We start from the raw sequence: 19,942 nt of genomic DNA on the forward strand, positions 1-19,942 counted from the left end.
CGGGAGGCGCAGAGATGTGGCGTCACCGCGGACCGCCCAGGCGGGGGGCGGGGGGCGGGCGGCCGAGGAGCCGCCTCATGAGGGGGCGGGAGCCGCTTCCCGCTCGCCGCCGCCGCTCTGGCGGCCCGCGGCTGCGGTGCCGCCTCGCTCCGGGGAGGCGGCCTGCTGGCGGGTTCCCCTCGGTGCCGCAGGGTGGGTGTCCCGCAGCCCAGCCGGCGCTTGGGCTCGTTACTGCTCCGCAGCCCTGGCTGCCTCACTCAGCCCGCTTCTTCAGCAGGCTGGCCCGGGCTCGTCGCCTCCGCCCTGAGGGGCGGCTGTGGCGGCCCAGGAACCCGGGCCACGTCTGGCTGAGGTAAATTGTGTGGGCCAGGCGAAGGCGGGAGTCCGGGCTCCCCGGTAGCCGCCCTTGCGGGCCGCCGCGCACGGCGGGGCTCTGCCCTGCCCGGTGCATCGGCCGCCGCGAGGGCTCGGGAGCGCTGCCCTGCGGCTGCCAGCCTCCCCGGTGCCCTGGCTGCAGGCGCACCTTTGTGCGGGCTGAAGGGACCAGCCTTGCGGGGCACAGCGCTGCTTGTCCCTCAGCATCCATCTGCCCCAGCGCGTCGGCTGGATGCTTTCCTGTTGCGGTCGCTTCACTGGTAAAAGGCAGGATTTGGAGGGAGAAGGGTGGGCGAACATAAGCGTTAGGACCTTAGTCAACAGTGTTTCTGATTAATTGCTCTTAGTGTTGTGTCTAGTCCCTAGTTTATTTAGGGAATTGAGCGTGGACTCTTGTTGTCATGAGGCTTATTGGCCTCCTGATGGAGACCGCCAGAATCCCATTGCTGCTGTGAGGCTGGTGCAGGTGTGGCTCGTGTTCAAAAAAAATGGTATGCTCCCTACAAACAGTGGCCTTTTTAACAAAGGTAGCAGCATTCTGAAGATGTTTGCTACCTACATGCATCTTGAAGTCTGATACGTTCACTTTTGTCAAAACACATTTGTTTTTTTTTCTTAGCGGATTTTAATGTCGTGCAGTTATAAATTCAGTTTTACAACATGCTTAAGTGAAGGGGAAGTTAAACAGTTGTGCGATGTGATTGATTTATTTGACAAAACTACTTTCACTGCGATTAAAATAGCTGTTTTCCAGAGGAGTTTACAGACTAATATTGGAGTAACTCACTTGAAAGTAATGTGAAAGAGTTGGAGCTTGTAATTGTTTTTTTCTTCTCAGTGCTGAGAAGCAGAAAGAAAGGCTACCTACTGACAAACATAAACACAAGTAAGCTGGATATTTGGAGTCCTTTAGCTTTCGGTAGTCTGTTACTAGCAACACAGCTTGTGACATCAGAGTTCTAATTTAACTGTACCCAAAGTTGTAAATTATAGCTAAAGCTGTGATGAATCTTACAGTTAAGTAATGCATTCCTATCCTCTTCCTCCTTGCTCCAGGTGCAACTCAAATTTTTATTTGCTAGTGTATGGAAGGGTGTATAACATAAATGAAGCTGCAGATTGTTCAATCTGTAGCTATAAAATCAATGCAATTTAAAGAAAAACATTAGGACATTTTATGTAGTAAAACAGTAGGGGGAGCACCTGCATAAAAAAATACCCCATGAGAAACAGGATGGGCAACGTGAAATATTTGCATCTAGTGTGTGATTTCCACTTAAATCTTCACATATCGTGGTGATCTGATATGTCCCAAGTTAAGAAACTTGAAGCTGCTACCCTAAATTATAGCATTTTTTAAAAATACGAAACTAAAACCAATTGGCCAATCTTTGGATCATTTAGTTCAGAATTCCAATTCACCTCGTACTCTCGTGTGTTTTGATTGTTGTTTAAAGTGAGAGCTGTATTTCTGTGCTATCTCGTGTGTCCAACAGCTCCATTTCTAAGAAAAATACCAAATGTGGGAAGACTGTGGCTAAAATTAGAGGACTTAGCAACCGATATTTTTGTGGTGAGAAAGTTACCATTTCAGCATTGCACAGGCAGTGCAACAAGTGCATTCTAACTATAGTTTAATCTTTCTACTGACTGTGATAGGTAGTATTTCCTTTGTCTTGTGTCCCATGGTTTCCTTCAGCAATCAGGAGGTTAATATCTTTTAAATCAGTTGCACCTGAGAAAATTGGAACATAAGAAAGCTAGGGGGAGTTAGGAGTAAACAGTGATATTTTGTTAAAGCTGCTAGCTTAGGGCGATATCTGCTTGGTTGTGAACAACTGTTAGAGAAGTTGATTAGAGTGCTACGTATAATTTCTTATTCGTGCTCCATATGAGATATGCTTTACTAAGTGTGCGGGTCAATGTTTGTTGCCATTTTATTGAAGTGGGTAAATATGTTTTTCTTGTTTTATAGGTCAAGAAACCAAAGAAGAGCTCAAGAGACTCTTTTTGCGAAGCTGAAATGCTGGCTAGTGAGCCCTTAATTATTAGATTGGAAACCATTTATAAAGCTGAAGGTAAGTTGAGGCTTCTGAAGGTCAGATTTTCATTCCTTAAAAATTTCTTTGTTTGGGGGGATTGTGTAGTAAATAATACCCTTTCTTTTTAGTAGAGTTAGTTATTTTTAACAGCACAGTCAAAGTGTATCTGAAAGCTGTAAGAAGAATGAGGTAATAAACTCTTATGGTCCAGTAGAAGTTTGTGTAACTGATTATGGGGTCTGTTCCTACTTTTTGTGGTAGAAAACCCAAACTGACCTTAATAACAGCTGAAAATCCAAATTGTAAGCAGTTCAGTGCTGTGTGACAACTGCTTCAGTTTTGTATGCATTGCCTGTTCTTTGCATCAATGTTTTATGGTGTCAACTCATTAATTATTTACTGATGTTTTTGAATTCACACGCTAGCTGTTCCTTATCACCTCGGGTTCCAGGCTGCCAAGACCGTTCCCACAAATGTTAAAACATGTGTTTAACTTCTCTGTCTGTGACCATTCTTCACAAATTAAATGGATTTTGTTATATTTTAAAAGTTAAGTTGGTTTGCGATATTTTGAAGGGTGGAGGTTCTGTTGAGTACGGCAATAAACTTATGTTCTCCTCTCAAAAGAAGGAGAGTTGTTCAAATCTAGAAAATAATTCAAAACATCTTTTTTGTTTTGAACTGAGGAGATGACTTTATGCCAAATAACCTCTCCATTTTGGGTAGACAACTTTCATGGAGGAGAACGAACCTCTGTTTTAGTTAGCTGCTTGCTTGCACTGAAAGTTGCAAGTAAAAGAGGGATAGAACTCTCTTTCCACCTCTTGTGTGTTGTAACTGATTATTGTAGTAATGAAATGCATTCTTCATTTCTTGATTTCCAGCACTACAAATTGTTTAGGCAGCTGCTGTGTTTCATATGAGAAATCGCATTGGCATGTGTGTATAACAGTAATGGTATTTCTATACTTCTTTTTTTGTCACCAAAATACATAATAAATTGATATCACTATCTCTTCTTAGGAGATGGGATAAATTGAGAGACACAGAGGTGATATGACATCTAGAAATTAGTAAGTTGGAAATACCCTTAATTTAGTGTTCTCTCTCCTGGAAACAGGTTTTTTTCCCCATGCAGCATCGGGTTGTATTTTTAAGTGCTCTGGAGTTTTTAAGTATATATGTCAATATGTTGTTTATAAGAAAAATGAAGTAGCTAAATATATTTATTTTTAAACATGACAAGTTCCCGAATGCTCTCAGAAAAAAGAAACTGTTTGTATCCATGTTACACCTACTCATATATGCTTTTGGACAGTTAGCTGTTGTTGCAGGACAAAGCCTCACTACTGATAAGAAGTTGCTCTTATGAATAGTTCTATAGTGGACAGATTTTTTTTAGTAGTTCTTTATTAAGGGAATGTTTTGTAGTCGAAGATTTTGCTCTTCATAAACAAGTAACAGTTAAGAAGTGTGAATATTCAAGGAAAAATACAAAACAGGCAAATTAAAACAAAAAATAAATAAAAGCATTAGGTAGGACTATTAGCTGAGAAGTAACAAAGTGAAATAATTTAATATTAAACATTCAATCCTGCAAACTCTGGGGAGTTTCAGGATACCTGACTAGTGAGAGAGATCTTAATTTGGTCTGCCTTCCACTTTTGCCTTATTCTTTCTCTCACTTTTTTCTCTTTATTCTTCTTGTTAGTGCCTTGGTAGTTGTGCTGCCGTATGTCATGTGATGAAATTTCTTCTCTTGAAACTACGTTTTGCAAGGGAATAAAAGACACTGCCTGTTGAGGGCCAGCATTGTGCTGCAGGTGTCAGTCTAAACTCAAACTTGTGTTCATTCTGCATATTTCAGGTAATTTCTCTTTCTCTAAGGAGGTTGCAGGAAACCAGTCCCCTTAGTTTTTATTTTGTGGAGCTGGACTTATTAACCAAAAGGACTATAAAGTGTTACTTTGCACACCATTTTGTGACTGCTGATCAGAAGTGAGGCTGAAACTCATTGGTAGCGAGTTCAAGTTCCGTACATGTACACACTGAAGATGATACTGTTCAGTGGTCATGTGGAAGTGAGGAGCATTGGCCAATTCTTCAAAGTCTGAGGGAGGAAACGTGAATTGGCAAATGTTTTTGCGGTGTGTGGAGTATTCAATGAATTATGCCTTATTTCTTACTTCCTTCCATTTTCTCACTTCCATATGATTCTGCATACTTCCTTTCTGGAGAATAATGATTTTGAAAGAGCAGAGTTATTCTATGAAAATGGATTTGTAAGTAATCCTTTCTTGATAGTTGCATGAATGTGACATGAGATGGCTCCTGTTCCAGTGCTGTGCAGTGTTTCTATGTGTTAGTGTAGCTGGGCTCACCTCTCACTTGAAGGAAGTTTTATCAATCTGTATTTGCAAATGTTGTGTTTCTTCCTTTTGTTTTTATCTTTCCTTTTTTATGTTTCTGCTGTGTAGAAAGTTTAGATCTTCTGAATGTAGCCCTCTGTGTTGTTTTGCACTGAGAATTTTCCCCATTTACTTCACAGAATTTGCTATGCATAGAATTTGGGCTAATGGATACTGCAACATTTATAGGCAATACTGTTTTGTACAATGGGGAACATATAATCCGCCAAATAAGAATATGCATTCATTCCTGTGTGGGGACACACAACCCCCAGACAAAACCTCCCAACAAAATTACTGCTGGGACTGGGAAGCAGTAGAGGGAAATTCTACAGTTAGAATTATTTACCACCACCATCCTTCCCCGCACCCCCCAAAAAAAGGTATTTCATATGGTCTGGGATTATTCCTTGTAGATCAAGGCCAAATCTGCTTCTCCCATAGATTCCATCCTCTGACAAAACCAAAATCATGAGTTAAAAGATTTAGAATAAGAAGTAGTTGATCTGAATGCAGACTGTACAAGTAGTGTGTTTTTGTAAGGAGAAGGAATATGCAATATATTTATCAAAATAATAAACCAGTCATTTTTCCTAACCTAATACTGAGCAGTTAAGTGTATTAAGCTGAAAAAGCACAGTAGCCGTACTTCAAGGACCTGAGGCTCTCGTACCTTTCAAATGCTGCTTACTAACCCGATGAAAGTCTCTTGAATACACTCTATCCTGAGAGTTATACGGATTATTGGCACACTATGGTCCTTTACCAATGTGATGGTTCAGCTGGTACTGGAAGTGACACGGTAACAGGCCCTGGGATTGACATGGCTAATTCTTCCCTTCCTCCTGTACAGCAAGACCAGACTAATGTTAGTTGTTACACAGTGATCTGCAAGAAAAATCTATTTCTTCTACTTTGTATTCCGATTGATATTGGCAACTGCAGAAAACTGCCATATCTCTTAAAATTTAACCGCTGTGGTTTACTTAAGCTTTTGCAAGACAAATTTCTGTGCAGACTTTATTTCCATTGCATACTTCTCTACTTTTCCTTATAACAGACCTGGTAAGGGAGTGAGTTGCTTCGCTGATGTTAACATAAGGAAGTCCAAAATGTAAAACAAACTCGTTGCGCAGTAATGATTAACTTTTCTTCCCACATGTTGCTTGTCTGTGCATTATTAAATATGGTTTTACCTCTGCAGACCTGTTAGTATAGAAGTTTGGAGTGCAGCTTTCAAACACGGCAATAGGCAGATGTTTCAGTTTCCAACCTGAAGAACAGGTTCTGCAGATGTAAAAGGACCGAAATGTCTGTTCAGGATTGTTACCACCCTCTGATTCCTTTTGCCTCCTCCCACTTTGAACTTGTTACCCTGGAGCTGAACTGTTTGAATAAGGACTGTAAGAGCTGCTCCGTGATCAGTGAGCTGAGAGCCCTTAACATGTAAAACGCAGGGGCGGAGCCTTCGCTTTCAGACTTTGCAGTTCCCGCCCTCCCTTTTTTTGTCACGCTTATGAAGGTTCCGATGCACCCTGCAAAGAGGCTAGGACAGCTTGTCTGCACTGTCCAGGGAGACGAGACAAAGGTGTGTGGTTTTTTGTTTGGCTTTGGTTTATTTTAATTTGTTGCTTGCTCTTTCAGGAATCATTTTGGTGTACTTCTAACACTTTTGCTCACTCTTAGAAGTTAGCAACAAATTTTATAATATGCTACCGCAGGAATATGTGTAGCTTTATGATTGCAACAGAGTTTGCTACTACTTTTGCTTTTCTCTTTTTTAAGAGAGGGAATGGAAAGAGCAGGACGTCTAATACTTGTTTTATTTTGGTAATATTTTCTCTTGTTCATGATAAAGTTCAGGAACCTTGGAATTCTGTAAGTCCGAAGTTTTTTAGATTCTCTGAGCTTGTAGGGATGAAGCAAACCACATTTATGATTTAAGTTTAGACTTTTCTAACTGGACAACTGCTTTCTTCAACGCAAGAGACTAGCGCATTCATTCTGAAATGGTAACCTGAGCCTTGAGCTTTCACAGGTATACTAAGCCAAAACTAAAACTGACTTGGATAATAGAAGTTGAATGTAAAATAAACCTTAGATATTTAAATAAAATACTGGTTAAGTAATATAACCTGGCTGATTCTGTGACTGAACAGTTGGCAAGTCTTAACTTGGAAGGAAAGGTACCCCTTTCGAAAGGGTATGCGTTGTTTGGCTTTTTTTTGGCCGTTGTTTTGGGCTGTGGAGAAGGAATTTTCTGTTCTTTCCTGGCATATAAATGTGGGTGACGATCGCAGAGATATGGCAAATAATAAGGATGGCCAAACTGCTAGTGCTGTGTATGCTTCAAAAGCCTCCAGCTCCAGAGTTTAGATTGTAGGTCTTAAACATACCCCAAATCCTAAGGGTGATAATTTCTACAATCATGTTTTGTTTCATGGTAAAGGTGGGTTCAACTGTTAAAATAAAATAGCAGTAGAGTAAGATTCGCTGCTGACTGTGGTAAGCTTGAGATAGGAAATTGATGCCATTTTCAGAATCTAGCTCAAAGTTGTTTCTTTATTGTTCAAAAGAAAATGGTCAAAGTTTTGTCTATGAAGAGAGCTTTTTCTGTTCTTACTGAGGGGGGGAAAAAACTTTAGCTGGCGAGAATTCTTTTTTGCCCAGTAAGATTAGGTATGAAGAAACTGTTTAGTCCAAATGAAGGACAGAGGTTGTGAGGGAAGGTCAGTGACTACCGATGAAATGTACGAGTTATCTAAATGCGGGAAGGATTGCATGGTGTCGTAGTTATTGCGTTCTAATGACCTCAGTACCAGCGTGTGAAGAACAGATGAATAAATGCTAATTTCTCTCTGAGCTCTTCAGTATCTTTTAGATTGTCTGCTTCTGGGCACTGAGGGTTGATTATATACAGACTAGAGACCACAACTGGATGTAGATACGTTTCACGTGGCAGACCAGTTAACAGTGGGCTTTTTTATTTAATAAGCAAAATATTTTACCAGATCTACTTGTGTCACACATGCTTGTATAATAAAAGCCTGTAAACTGAATCTTGAAACATTAAGGGGTTGCTGATTCTTATATTTAATGACTATGTTGGGAAGATCAGCTCCTATAATACATCATATTTTGATCCTTCTCAGCCCAAAGAATCTATCATTCTGATCACCTGCCTAAGGTATGGCTTCCTGTCTAAAGCCAGGAGAACTTTAATGTGAATATTTTTTGTTAGTCTGTCTAATCCTTACGTTAGCCTTGGAAAGTTAATATTTTTCTCCGATTGTCCTTGCAACTCATGGAGATTCTCATCTCTGAGCTGCAAGTCTTATAGGGCCACAGATACATGGATTGTTTGTTAACTCATGCCTTGTCATTGGTAAGTAAATGAGGCTTTTCAGTGGAACGTCTTGCCTCCAAATTTGTGTGAAACCTATTAAATTCATGCCCTAGAGACTGCTGCAAAATTTTCAGTCATTCCTTGCTTTTGGTTGGTTTTTGTTCTGGCTTTGCAAAAATGATGATAACTTTCTAGTTTATGGCCAAGCTTCTTTTACATTATCTGAAAAGGCTTTTGTTTTCTTAGGTGGGACTCATAATTTCTGTAATTTATGCTGAATTAAAAGCTACTCCACATTTACCCTAAATTGTCTGAGAGCATCTAAATGAATGGTGCTGCAGGAAGTCTTTCCCACTGTGAGAGTTTGTTGATAACATTTGCATACTGTAAAAAGCTCTAGAGGTGTAAGACTGAAATTCTTTTGTAAAAGAATCTTTACTCTTGGTTAGGAATAGAAGATATAGAGTGTATGGTTCTTCTAAAGTTCTGTATTCACAGTTTCAGAACACCACAACCTTACTTTGGTTGTAAAATAAAATGTACAGAGCACTCAGTTCTTAAACGTAATTCAGAGGGGCCAACTTATTTGTGAATATCACTGGAGTTTGTTCTTGTTAGTCCTGTTAGTTTGTCCAGACCTGAGAAAATGACTATATAAATAAATTTGAGAGGGTAACAGGATGAGGCTAAAGAGATTTTTTTGGTAAAGACAGTCTCTCAGTTACTAAGGATCATCTGAATTTACCACAATACTTTTGTCATGCACCAGGATATCTCAGTTCTGCATTAGTTATCTATAAAATGACCCACTGCTTCCCATGATAACTTAAATTAATCTGATCTTACTATTGAAATATATTCTCCAGTGTTATGCCTGAATTTTCTTTCACTTCCTCTGTCTTGGCCTTATTTGTGAGTTAACTTCTGCTCCCACTGATACTGCTGGCCTAGCTAAATGATAGCAAACCTTCCCGTATGTCACTTATTGTGAATAATTCTTAATGGCATATGTGAAATGAGTAGTGGGTGTAGATCATGCATTCAGGATCAGATGACAGTGAAGAAAAGGCCTGTATAACATGAGCCAAGTCCTTTTCCAAAGGGACAGCCCCTGAACTAAGTATAATGTACGTGTCCGGTTTGTAGAACATCTGAGCCCGGTATTTGCTGCAAGTCATTATGAAGTTCTGGAGTTCCACATTACTGCTTAGAACACAGACTCTAAATCTGTAGGGAATTTCCAAACCTTTTATTCATTGTTTAATCTGCCTCCATTTTGTGGGGGTGGAGCACTTGCCTTCAGCACACGCAGGTACACAGTAAAGCCATTGGATAGGTACCTGTAAAACTGCAGGCTGTGACAGATCTTTACACATGCTTAGGCAACGTTCTGACTTTCCTTCCTGTTGTTTTTCTGTACATCACTATCTGGCAGACTGCACATAAGTCTGTGCATTATTGATAGAAATTTTGAGTGTAGACATGAAAACAAGCAGGTCTAATGCTTCAGTATTTTGAGAATCTTGGTTTCTGTTGTTCTGCAGGAGGTTTAATGGCTAACAAAGGAACAGTGGTAGCTGGAGTCCACGCTTGAAAAATTCTTTGATTTTTCAAATAGGAATTGAACCAAAATCCTGAAGCGTTCACTTAAGAGATGAGAAAATGAAGAGGATAGGGTTCTGGATGGGGAGATGATGTTTCAGGCTACATGTCATGAGCAACTTCCTCAGGTGCAAAATGGCCACAATAAAATACACTGTTTGAGTCAAGTGCATTAGGCTCTGTTGACGAGAAGAGCTAGGTAAGGATTTTGTTGCTAAGCCTCTAGCTGCTTGAATCTAGCCTGCAGGCCTTTGGATCTCACTTGTTAGAGAGCTCCCTGTTTGATCTATCTGAGGTTGGATTTCAAGCAAGCATGAGGTAAACATTAAAATAAGCACCGAAATAATTTTAGAAGTGCAGTTTCCCCATATCCATGGACCTGAAAGTATTAGCTGAGTGAGGTTTTCGGATCCATTTGAGTCAGAAATACAGCATGCAACTTGAAATTGTTTCTTGTACACCTGGCTCTGATCTGGCCCTGTGTTTTTTATCACAGCCTCACTTGTTTCCATTTAATTAAGGAATAGCTCCTGGAGAATCTGCTGGCATCTTAATAGTTGTCAGGGAGCTCTGGATTGCCTCAGAAATTAAGAGGGAAATCAGGTGGGAAGGTGAAGGAGCTTTACATGTTAACATTCCTGGGAGAGACTGAAAGTGCTGCAAAAGCTATGTAGTTCCCATCCCCTCCAGGTATTGTTTGCCAAAGGCCGTTATGCAGAAACTTGCAATACCACTTTTTGTGTTGAATCTGATTTTAAGAGGATGTCTCTTCATAGCTCTCCTTGCAGGACTAGTTACTATAAAATAACTTAAAAGAAGCTCCTCCCTGCCTCTTCTCCCCTTCCATGTGCCCCCCTCCAGCTTGTTATTCCAGATTTCCTAGTGCTCTTAGATGCTGGAACATATTTTCTGGAAGTTTTCTCTGCCTTTAACTGAAAACATGTAATTCGTGTTGTATTTATTAAAAAAAAAAAAAAAGAGCAAGGGATGGAGCCTGAGGTATCAACGGAAGCATGCAGTTGAGGTGCCTAGAAGAAGCTATATAGCCTGCAGAGGAGAAAGTGAAAAACAGAACTTTGGGATGTGTTATGTCCTGGTATTGTTTAGTGGGATTGCTGCAAGAACTAAGTGAAATATATTCTACTTGATTTGGTGTGTCAAGGATGTGACCACACGGGATCGTACAGAGGTAGCTGGCTGTGAGTGGAGCTGAAGATAGGTTGTCAGATAGCTGAAATGGCCAGAAAGACTGGCATAAACCCCATTGGCCTCGGAGTGAGTCTGCGATGAAGATGGGGTTTACCAATTGTTGTAATGCCCGCTTAGAGCTGGCCTCTGGTGTGTGGATTTGGGGGGGGTGTGTGTTTTCTTTGCACTTAGAAACCACTTAGTGGTTTTGGTGCTGTACGCCTTGGATAATGAGATTGCAGTCTATGATTTTGTTTTTGGATCATCCTTCATTAAATAACTTAATAATAGGTTTTTTGTTTCCTACAGTATAAAGTGACCTATCCCACTTCTTTCTTCCCCTCCTGTGAGTTTAGATGGATTCTGAACGAGAGGAGGTTATTGAAGTAATGTTATTTATTGACCAACAAAGTACTAAAGTCCACCATGAGGTGGTGAACAAAGCAGAGCTGTACTTTGACATTTATTGGATTAGGCCCTAAAGACTTGCTACCTTGTAGCAAGTCCATTAGTTAGTGTTTGTGTGTGTCATTGCCCTCTACTTGATAAAATGAGAAAGGATTGAGTGGTTCCTAGGCCCCTTCCTGCTAATGCAGATTCATTAATTTAAGAAATTAGTTTGTATGTTTGGCAAAAAAAAAATACGGCCTTCTCTTTAAGCTGCCAAGTGTAAATGTGTTTTTCTTGTTTGCAGTATACACATGTAGCAGTCACTTTCACCGACTCAGTTTCTGTCTTACAGTAGGGTGGTGTGAAGAAAGACCCACTTGAAAAGAGACTGTACTTTTGATTCTGTTCAGGTTCGTTACTGTGGTAAATTAAAATGCTGCCAGCTGTGCAAATCCTGCTGAAAACCTTTGCCCAGCCTTAGGTCCATGATGGTGACTTACTAAGCTTTCAAAAATGTCTGAAAGATGATCTTTATAGACAACGGCATTAGGAGAGTTGACACAAAATATTTTATTATCAACTCAGTTCTAGGAGTATTTATTGGAAATGAAGTGTGAGTTGCAAACCAAGAGAATTCAGTGCTCCCCAACTCAACTGCTTCTTATAGAAGGTACTTAAATATAGATCAATTATTAATCTTAACAAAAAGCAGCATGTGACTCTAAGGACAATGCAAATAGATTGCATTTGAGGTGTTCAAAGGAGCACGTACACTGCTTTAAATTGCAGAGGAAGCTGGGCATGTACACTTATTTAAATCTGTGGTATGAAATTTTTGAAGCAATCTAAGGTGTAAGAGACTAGAGAGGATATCTTGTAATGGATTTGAAACCCCACAATCCTGCCAAAGTCTGTCATTCTCTCTTTTGTGCTTGGAATTGGTATTCCGTGCTCTCTGCTCATCACCTTTCCCCCTGTCACTGAAGGTCACTTCATTATTTCTGCGTCCTTCTATTATCTCTAGTTTTGAAGTCTGTCATGACTGGCTTCCACTTTCTGTAAAGCTTTCGGGGAAAGTCGGACATTTGGAAGTAGTGTAGATTTGTGCAGTGTTTGCACAACGTTATAAAGAGGGAGCTGTGGTGTAGTTAAAGATAATAGCCTTGACTACCATTTGCGGAACTTAAATACTAGATTGTCCTATTTTTGCAGTTTTCATTGAATGGGCTTGTGTACTCTTCTCCTAAAACTGCATGTAATTAGCTCAGTTTTTTTAGTGTGTGTGCATGTGCTTGGTATTCTCCAGTGGTATGAAGCCTGCTTATTGGCTTTCAGTTGTGTCAAACATGGCCAAAGTTTTATCCCTTTTCAGTTACCCAGAGTAGGTTAGGGAACTGAAATCAGAATACAGATCAGAGATGCTGTAGTACATGCGTACCTTCCCTTACTGGGAATTTTGGCCATTTTATATTGGAAAATGTAGTCATCAGTGTTGTTAAACCTGTGCTCTGGATCTATTTTATGCATCTGAAAGGTTTTCTTTTACCCTGATTGGCTTTTCATATTGTTCCAATTTGAGGTTATATATATAAATATCTGCTATAAAGTTTTTGTCTTAGTAATGATACAAGTGGTGGGACACTATAATAAGTATGTGCTGAAAGATGGCTGGAATAAAGCTGGTAAAAAAAAAAAAAGCCTTTGCTTTTAATTCAGGTAATAAACTCATTTCACTAGCAATAGTTAAATTGTTACCATGTTACCTCACCATTTAGCTAACAAGGTATATTAATTTTATTTTTTATTCGTTCTTACTGTCCTCCTTCTTCTACTTAGGCTTTTGGATCTGGTCCTAGTAGGCATCCTCAGGAGAAAGCCGATCACTTACCACTGACTTGCAAAAGGAGAACACGTGTTGCCACCTCCTTTCTAACTCCCCCAGCATAAGTTATTCCTTACTATCTAAGGGATTGATCAGTACAGCAATAAACTGTTTTACAGGACTAAAGCAGCTTGATTAAAGGTCGTAGGTGCTATTCTTAAAAGCAATTCCTGCCTCTTTAGATGAGGTTAAAGGAAAAAAAAAAAGTTGGGCTTCTGGAGAGTGACCAAGACTGCAAACATAACTGAGAATGTTAACATTATTAGTATTATAGATCTCTTGATTACAAATGGCATTGGAGCCCATAATCTGTCTCTCCTCTTTAACATGAGTCACAAATTCCCGTGTGCAGGAAAAGCTTAGTTTCCAGCAGTAGTCACCTCCTGTCTGTCTCCTAACATGGAGACCTTCCTCTCCGCGTTCCTTCTCCAAGGCTTTTTGGTTTTTGTGGTCTATAGTATGAAACTTGTCTTTTCAAAGTACTTTTGAGCCAAGCTATTGGATGAGACTTAGAGCCTTGCTTAATTAACTCCCTTTGCTCTTCTAATAAAAATTTCCAGTTCTCCCTTCCTAATAAGAAATGCAAATGTTCTTAAGCAACAGGCTGCTGTGTGCTGTGTTTCCGTTGTCATTTCAGATAGGTCTGGGAACTGGCTAGCAATAAGTAACGATTATAAAACTGAGAGGGTTTTTGGCAACTCAGGGTACATAGGGAAGGGGATTACAAACAAGCCTATCCCCTATATATAGAATTTGTTGCAAATTTGAAGTTTGTTTGTAAAGTAAATGCTGAAGCCGTATGACACAGTCAATATAAGCCTGAAATAAATTATTTGGATTTAATAATAAGTCTCCTTACTTGCATAAGGAATATTCAGTTACGTCATTCAGCAAAAATGCAGGGCTCTCCTGCATGTGCAGCTCTAGTTCAAGCTGTAAGGGGTGGGTGAGGAAAAGCTGACAAATGTTTAATGCGTTCCTTTTAAGTGGGATGACTGTGTTTTGGGTGTAAGGTGAATGTATCAGGCTGCCAGAAAGATACTCTGTCCTCTTTTCTTGACTGCCTTTTCTCTGCTTCCTCCTTATATTTTTTAACCAAATTGTTTGCCAGAGGACTCTGTATCACATGCCAGTTTGTTCTGTGCGTGCTCTGTCCCTTGGGAAGAAGAATGTTGTATCACACCCTAAGGTGTGGGCTTACCCCCTTGTTCCATAGTACTGAAACAGACTTCTTTCATTTTGCAGTTGCTTCGGATGTGAAGTAACATGCCTGGGCGTGCAAGTTATCTCAAATGGCATTGCCCAGTGAATGGAGTTGCATTCTTTAAAACGAACAGCATGTTATAGTGAACCGCAGTAGAGTTTAAAAGCAAATCCCAAGTCTCAGATTTGAATGCTTTAAAGTATTTTCTTCTCCCATTTGATAACCCTTTGATCTTTTATCCTATTGATCTGCTTCCTGATCAAACTCTTCAGGTTTAAGTGATGACTTGGTTTTTGTATGTTTCATCCACACTATCAGTATATCTGTTCTGGATGGGTATCGGAGCTTGTCTGAGTTCTGGTGGGCGCCACATGATACCTCCCTGAACACAAAAGCAGGTCTTTTGGGCTTAAACTCTGAATACTACAGTGATATAAAAATGGTTAAAGGCTTGTTAATGGCCTACACAGCTTTTTTTGTCTGTAAGTGATATCTATCCTCCCTCTAGGGTTTTAAGTCCCGTTTTCTAAGGGGATATGGAATCTCACACAATAATACTTAGGTAGGGCTCTTAATGTGAGCAGTCAGTGTAAATCTTGTTCATGTGGTCTGAACAGATACAGTTGCTCTTTTTTGGCTATTTTGTGACTTTTGTCGATGAGCAGTGCTGTTGTCAGAGGCCAGAGTGTTTCCTAGTACAACAGAGGTGAAGTATTTTCGGAGAATGTAACTGATGTTTTTCATCCTACAGTCTTCACAAGAAATTTTCCAGGAAAACCAGCTTCTTTCATTTACTGTAATAGGAAGTCTGGCCCTTGAATCTTGTTCTGCGACACCTATTTGAATTCTGCTGTATTTTTAAGGGTTGTGGGCTTTTCGGTTGGCTGCCTAGGATTTATGGGGACATTCAGCTTGCTGGTTTGGGGAGAGGGGCTGGGCTGGTTTTTTTTTTTGTTGGTTGTTGTTTTTTTTCCAAACAATACACATATGCTGAAGAGAAGGGGCGGGAAGAGGGGGAAGTCTGAGGACCTGTACAGAAGCTCTAAAAGGCGGGACTGAGTGAAGAAAGACCATCTTTTGCATGCAAACAGAAGACATTTAGAGATCAGCTGAGTCACAATAGCTTCACTTTCAGATCAGAAAAAAGAGTAAAGAATGTGAATTTGACATGAGTCAAGACAATAAAATATTGTGAGCCACATCCTCATACAAAGTAAAGTATTGCAGCTCATCTGCTTTCACTGAAATGATGCCAGTATATGCCAGCAGGAACATCTGTGCCCACTCAGTCTTCCTCACTCTCATGGATATGTTCTTTGGTGTATAATGAGTCACAGTGATTGAACTTCCTACAAAGGAAATGACCTCTCAAAAAAAACCCTAAAGCAAAGAGGTGAGAGAGTCTGGCAAAATAACTACCAACCAGTTCAACTTTCTGAAAAGGAAATGGATAGATCTTGTCTCAATGTTAAAACAGTTTCATCTGTCCTATGAACTGTGGCTTCCTGGATTAATCTCAGGGTTAAACATTTAATGCACATGTACCAGAAATGGCACTTTGTGGCTAGTGGCTATAAAATTGTGGTTAGGAGGAGAAGTTGCTCAGATGACAAAGCAGACAGATAACTCGCCTGCTGTAAGGCAGTGCCTGTCATCTGTAGAAGTACTTGCTCAGAGTATGCAATGCAGTAGCTCCAGAAATGGTGTTGAGTGCAGTTTGGGCTTCTTCAGTGGATACAGTTGATTTAACTCCTGAGATACCTTCTAACATCTTGTTTTGGTTCTGTCCTACAGTTTGAAAAAAACCTTCTTGAGTCTTTTCTCATTCAGTGTATATCAGGGGCAGGTGCAATGAAAGCAAATATACTGAACAAATGTGCATTTATCTAGCTAACTATAGCTACTTCACTTCTTCCTTGTATTCAGTCTACCTTTCTTGACATTATATATTTTGCCATGCTCAGGGAATTTTGAAGATGCTTATTGAGTAGGATGGAAGAGTTAGACAAGGAAGATCTGTTACCTAGCTTTGGTTTTGGAAGGTTTAGGGAGAGGCTACAGGGGAGGGGGATCAAGGCAGGATCATATCTTAAGACTTTTCCTCAGCTGTGCTCTGTCTCAGCATGTTTTCTGTCTTCAGCAAAAGTTTACATAAATGCACAGTATAAACAATGTATGGGAATAGCAGCCACAACAAATGTGATAACAGAAAGGCTTAGTCTTAAGCAAATGTTGCTCACTTCATCTGAGAACAATGGCTTTACTGTTACAGCATTTGCGTGCTTTAATGACATCACTACTGGACAAGGTGATGCTGTTAAAGGAGTCTGATAGCTCTGTTAACTTTGGGATCTTTGATAATACTACAAAAGCCATTAAAAAAACCATTTCTCTTGTATTTTAATCCATGTAAGGACCTTGTGGGTTATAGGGTCATTAATTTTCCTGATGACTATCATACAATTTCTATTTCAAGCAATAAATTCATTTCCGTTCCTAGAATAATTCAGGTCGGAGGGGACCTCAGAAGGTAGGTGGTTTGGTACAAGCTTCTGCCCAAAGCAGGATCAGCTCTGAATGCAGACCAGGCTTTCCCTTCGGGTGAGGAGTCTGATTCTTGGTAAACTGTTTGCACAGCTGAATACTGAGTTTCAGCAACTATGTTTGCTCCTAGTCACTGACATATAGAAATGTTTGAGTAGTGTGTGCAATGACTGTTTTCTAGCTGTGTAGGTTTTTTCTTTGGTTTAACCTTGCTACAATGCTGTTGCTCTGTGTGTAAAAACTAGGATAATTCCTTTGCTGAAGTTCTTTCTATTTTTTTAATGTTACTGTTTCAGTTGCATGAACCCTTTCAGGGAGACCTGTACTAGGTGCTGTTATAGAGATAACAAGACTATTTTATTCCTAAGAGACTTAAGCTGTAGGATTTTATAGGTAGTGAGTAGATACAAGCAGAAAGGGAGAACTCTAATTCCTTTAAAAAAATAAAGGGAAAAGGGTATGCATGGTACATGCTTATTTGAAGAACATGTACTAACTAGAAACAAAAGCTGCTTAAGATTTTCTTCCATTTTTAAATGTATATATGTGTTCACTCACAGTTGAAGCAGGACTGCTTACGTTTCAGAGGCTACCTTACCCCACAGCTTTCACACTGAAAAGCAGACACAAAAAAGGCTTTTCTTTTTTTTGACTAACTCTTCAGTATCTGCTTTGGATTCTAGAGTCCTCCAAAAATTCCATGTTTGAGAGTTGGGTGGGAGAAGAGAGGAGAGGGCAAAGCACCATGACTGGGTGGTGATATTTTCTGCTGTCTGTGGTGTAAGATGTGTGTAGGGAATACCTACTTGAATACAGGTAAAAGGCTGCAGGGTTTCTTTTGTCGTTGATTTTTTAAAACAGCCAGTAAAACCATAGTAATATCTGGAAAGGGTTATAGGCTTGATACACAGAGTTTTGGCACTGTTAACCTTCTGCAGCATTTAGCAGACAGCTTGTGAGACAGAAGTCGACCAGTAGCTGTAGGATGAGTTTCTCATATTGTCACCTTATATGGAATAGAGAAATGAACCCAGGGTGTGGGGTTCAGTTTGCAGACTCCATAATGCTGATAACAGCAGCGAGTGGTAACAAGGATACAAGTGTTGTCATGTAGACAGCTACATCTGAAAATACGAGTGAGATCAATAGATCTATCAACATGCTTTTTACAGGGTGGTCGTGATAGCAGACTACAGTCGTGAATTAGTATTCTGTTTTATTAGGTGCTTGTTACACATACAGTGAGTTGCAGCAAAAAGTTGATATCTGCCCCCAGATTCTATTGGTAGATAACTCAGGCTTGCTGCTGAGTTGAGTCCAGCATCTACTGTGTTTGACACCTACTTGTTTCAAGTACCTTGTTCCTACTCCTCCTCAACATGCATAGTATTAGTTCAGCTGGACACAGGCTGCTATGCCATTCATATTATACTCATGGTAGAACACTGAAGATGTAGCAGTAATAGCTTCTTTTTACCAGATCAACAAGAGCTGAGAGAAACAGTTTTAGCTTCATCAAAACATCCCCAAATTAACTGCAGCAAGAGGTGTACCTCCAGTGTTAAAATGGTGTGTCTTGCCAGGAAAGTGTTATGAATGCTTACCTTTTTTCTGGCATCATAGAAGACACAGCTTATGTGTAGGAGCAAGTAACCCTATAAGCTGAAGAGTTGCAGCTGGACTTCAAAAAGTGTCAGAATCACAAATGTGCCTCGGTAAAGGGTCTAGTAAAAAGTGTATACAGGACAGAAAAGCTTAGAATGAGCCTTGGCGAGTCAGCTCTGTGTGTGTATGTAAATATAATTTTGGTATTAATTTGATGATTAATTTAAAGTAAAAAACATTTATTTTGGGATGCACAAAATGAAGACATAGAAATGTATGAAATTTTTTTGTTCAGTCTAAAGCAGAATGTTTGCTCTGTATTCTTTTAACTGTATATATCAGACAATGATGAAGGGATACAATTACGGAGACAGATAACAACATGTACAAGGATGTATATTTGGGGGGGACACGACACAGGGAGTATCTTTGATAACCTATTATCTCACACCCCTTTTAATCCAGTCAGTTTGAAATCTGTCCGAAGTGTATAATTTTGGTTTTGGTGGCCCTAGCTGTGCTTTGTAATAAACATATTCTTCGCCAAATGAATTTCATCCGCTGATGTGCCCAAAAGTATTTCAGAGCCACAGGATACCTAAGACTGAGATATTTCCCATTTAAATGTGGAAACAAGTGATTTTAATGATACTGAATTTGCACAGAATTAATATTGCTAAGCACTACTGTCCCATGTATGAAGTTGCTATGCATTTGGCTCTGTGTATGGGTATTACTTCATTGACTGACATCCTCCCTCTCAACAGAGGAGATTTTGACAAGATAGAGAATGGAGAAGGTGGGGCTTGGTAAAAAGACAGTTGTAGAGAGGAAATGACTTCCCAAAGAAGCTGAATGACGGACCAAAGACAAGAAGAGAGGTACAACTTCAACCTGGCAGATGCTGTAACAGGGACATCTCTTAGTCATTTTTTGCTACAAATGTCTCAAAGCCCCCCTCTATTTCTACTCACTGTAAAGTAATAGTGGTGCCTCACTGCCCTCTCTCTTTTAAAATAATGTCAAACTGGATCTGTGCTTTCACAACAAAACATGTTAGGGCAATGTTTCAGAGCTCAACTTGTAATTACAAACTGAAGGAGACTCCCATAGATTCAGTTACCAGCACAAGGTAGGATCCCCGGTTTCTGTCTTGTGTGATTGCTGTTTTGGAGTGAGCCTTTGACCTGCGTTCTCTGAGGAAGGCATCCATCTGAAAGTTTTAGAAAGGTGAGTCTTCTGTGGCCAGTGGGCAGGAGATAGGTAAGGAAAGGGAAGGAGAATGCCAGACAGCAATGAAGAGACACAGTACGGAGACCGTTGATGGCACGTAAGAGGAGAAACGAGATTTAAAGG

General features: G+C 40.1%; 1 protein-coding gene across 5 annotated transcripts in view; it reads left to right on the forward strand.

The window, feature by feature from the left end:
* Positions 1 to 19,942, forward strand: part of PLCH2 (phospholipase C eta 2) — a 135,103-nt gene that overhangs the window by 6,146 nt on the left and 109,015 nt on the right. For 3 of the 5 annotated variants that reach the window (XM_087755555.1, XM_087755559.1, XM_087755558.1), the window contains exon 2: positions 2,351 to 2,453. The gene's annotated coding sequence lies outside the window, so the exon portion shown is untranslated. Of the gene's footprint in view, positions 1 to 3; positions 353 to 2,350; positions 2,454 to 19,942 lie in introns of those variants that run through there. The other 2 variants (XM_087755556.1, XM_087755557.1) reach the window with 2 other exon arrangements.

This window comes from Nipponia nippon, unplaced genomic scaffold, assembly GCF_047370975.1.
Source record: "Nipponia nippon isolate SJK-2023a ecotype South Korea unplaced genomic scaffold, ASM4737097v1 scaffold_19, whole genome shotgun sequence".
Lineage (NCBI taxonomy): Eukaryota > Metazoa > Chordata > Aves > Pelecaniformes > Threskiornithidae > Nipponia > Nipponia nippon.